Consider the following 3,090-nt stretch of genomic DNA (forward strand, 5'->3'; position numbering starts at 1 on the left):
AAGAGGAGAATGGAGGAGAAGGGATTCCAGCATGGCCATGCCTCCTGGGAGTGATTTCTTACTTTCTCACTGACTCTCTCTGATATGCTCACACATCCTATGGCTTAAAAAAATACTAATAATTAATTATTTTTTATTTAATTAATTTTTTTTTTTTTAGAGATTTGGGATATTGAGTGGGTGTGCTCACTGAAGAGAGATACAAAAAGCAAGAAGACAAAAAGCAAGAAATCACAGGGTTTGGCCACACTATAATCCCCTCTCCTTCACTCTCCTCTCAGGATTTTGGACATGAACACTCAGGTGCCTGGCACTGAGTGTCAAGCCACTGGGTCTGGGACTCAAATGGCAGTTGGCCATGGGGGAGTCCAGTGACATAACCATTATGCCATCTGCTGGTCCCTTATTTATTTATTTTAATTTTTACTGTAGGGCGCATGAGCTCACCAGAGAGAGAAAGGAAATTAAAAAAAAAAAGAGTAAGAGAGGGAAAGTGAGAAATCACCCCTTAGCAGAGATGGCCATGCCACAATCCCTTCGCCTCCATTCTCCTCTTGGGATTTTGAGCACACACGCACACACGCACCTGATGTGTTTCTCAAGCTGCTGGGTCTGGGGCTCAAACTACACATTTGGTCACGTGGGATCAAGCTACTCCCACCACCACATCACCAATGGCCCTATTATTATTATTATTTCAATCTTTTAATGTCTGGTTTTTCTCATCATTTTATTTATTTATTCATTTATTTTCATTTGACCACACACACACACACACACACACAAAGAGAGATGGGGTGGGGGCAGAGGATGTGAGAAAGCAAGCCACCAGGTCTGGGACTCGAACTGTGGTCAGACATGTGGAGTGTCCAGCACCTAAGCCACCATGCCACCTGCTAATCTCACAATGTGTGTTTGTTTTTTATGATAGGGAGTGAGTGAGTGCAGGAGAGAGGGAGGCAGAGAGAGGCCATCAGGGTCTTCACACCACAGTCCAACCTCCAGCTTCAGGAGCCTGGATCACAGGCATGTATATGCACCCAGTGTTCACAGGGAGGCTCTGAGCTGTGAACAGGGGACCTCACAATGCGGGTCAAGTTGCAACTGTGGCACCACCCTCTGACCTTTAGCCTTGATTTTTCTTTTCTTTTTTTTTTAAGTATTTTTTAATTTAATTTTATTTATTCATTCATTTATTTTAATTTAACCTGCCACCAGGTCCGGGACTTGAACTGTGGTTGACCATGAGGGAGTCCAGCACTGTTAACCACCATGTCACCTGTTGGCCCTTGCTTTTTCTTCTTAAAGAATTATTTAATATTTTTATTATTTTTTAAATGTTTATTTTGCTATAGGACACACACACTCACTAGAGAGAGATGGGGAGGGTGAGAAAGTAAGCCAGGTCTGGGACTCGAACTGCAGTTGGCCATGTGGGAGGGAGTCCAGTACATAAAGGACCATACCACATGCTGCCCCTGACCAGTTTTCTTTTTTTCCCTTTTGGTTTAGAATTATTTATTATTTTTAGATTATTTAATTTAATTTTCTTCTTTTTTTTTCAGGGATATTTGTTATAGGGTGTATGCACTCACTGGAGAGACAGAGAGACAGAAAGTGAGAAATCACCCCCTGGGGGATGGCCATGCCCCAATCCCTATTCTCCTCTTGGGATCTTGGGCACATACACACATGCGCCCAGCATAAGATTTTTTTAAAGTTCTTTTTTTCTTGAGAATTATCTTTTATTTAACTTCATTTATTTATTTAGTTTAATTTGGTCAGAGAGAGACAGAGTTAGAGAGAAAGAGAGAGAGAAAAGTGAGAAAGCAAGCTGCCAGGACTGGGACTCGAAATGCAGTAGGCCATGTGGGAGTCCAGTGCCCTTAACTACCATGCCACCTGCTGCCCCCTCTCCCCCCAGCAAGAGCTTTCAGCCGCTGGGTCTGGGAGTCAAACTATGGTCGCCCATATGGGAGTCTAGGGACATAACCATTATGCTATCTGCTGGTCCCAGTCTTTATTATTTTTTAAGGTTGAGCAGAAAGAGTGAGAGAGAGAGGGAAAGTGAGAAATCATCCTCAAGGGAAGATGGCCATGCCACAATCCCTTCTCCATTCTCCTCTCAAGATTCTGGGCAGGCATGCATGGATGCCAGCATAATTTTCAAGGCGCCAGGTCCTGAGACTCACACTGCGGTCAGCCATGGGTCATCCAGTTCCTCAACCACCAGTCCACCTGCTAGCTACCCACTCTTCTTATTTCTAGACGTATTTTTGTTATAGGGCAGGTATGCTTGCCAGAGACACAAGGAGAGACAGAGAGACAGAAAGTGAGAGGGGATGGCCTCGCCACAGCAATTTCTCCTTCACTTTCCTCTCAGGATCTTGGGCATGCTCACATATGTGCATGGCTTGAGGGTCTTTTTTTTTTTTTTTTTTCTGAGAGAGACTTTTACTATAGGGAGCATGTGTTTGCCAGACAAAAAGACACAGAGACTTAAAGCAAGAAATCCCCCCCCCCAAAGGGGATGGACACATCACAATCCCTTCCTCCATTTCCTCTTGGGATTTTGGGCACACACGCACGTGTGTCCAGCGTGAGTTTTAAGCCTCTGGGTCTGGAACTTGAACTGTGGTCAACTACATGGGAGTCCAGCAACGTAACCATTATGCCATCTGGTGGACCCCTGACGTGAGTTTTAAGCCACAGGGTCTGGGACTCAAACCGTGATCGGCTATGTGGGAGTCCAGTGACATAGCCATCCTGCCCTCATGCCCTCAGCTGGTCTCTAATCTTAGAACTGTTTTTTTTTTTTTTGAGAGGTATTTCCTATAGAGTGCATGTGCTCACCAGAAAGACATAGAACAGAGAGACAGAGAGACAGACGGTGAGAAATCATTCCCAAGAAGGGATGGCCATGCCACAATCCCTTCTCCTCCATTCTTATAACGGGATCTTGGGCACGCACGCACACAAGCCATGCACCCAGCGTGAGTTTAAGCCACCGGGTCCGGGACTGGAGCCATGGTCAACTACATGGGAGTCCAGTGACATAGCCATTACGCCAACTGCTGGTTTCATCATTTT

This window comes from Tupaia chinensis, unplaced genomic scaffold, assembly GCF_000334495.1.
Source record: "Tupaia chinensis unplaced genomic scaffold, TupChi_1.0 Scaffold143920_1, whole genome shotgun sequence".
In the NCBI taxonomy this organism is placed as follows: Eukaryota; Metazoa; Chordata; class Mammalia; order Scandentia; family Tupaiidae; genus Tupaia; species Tupaia belangeri.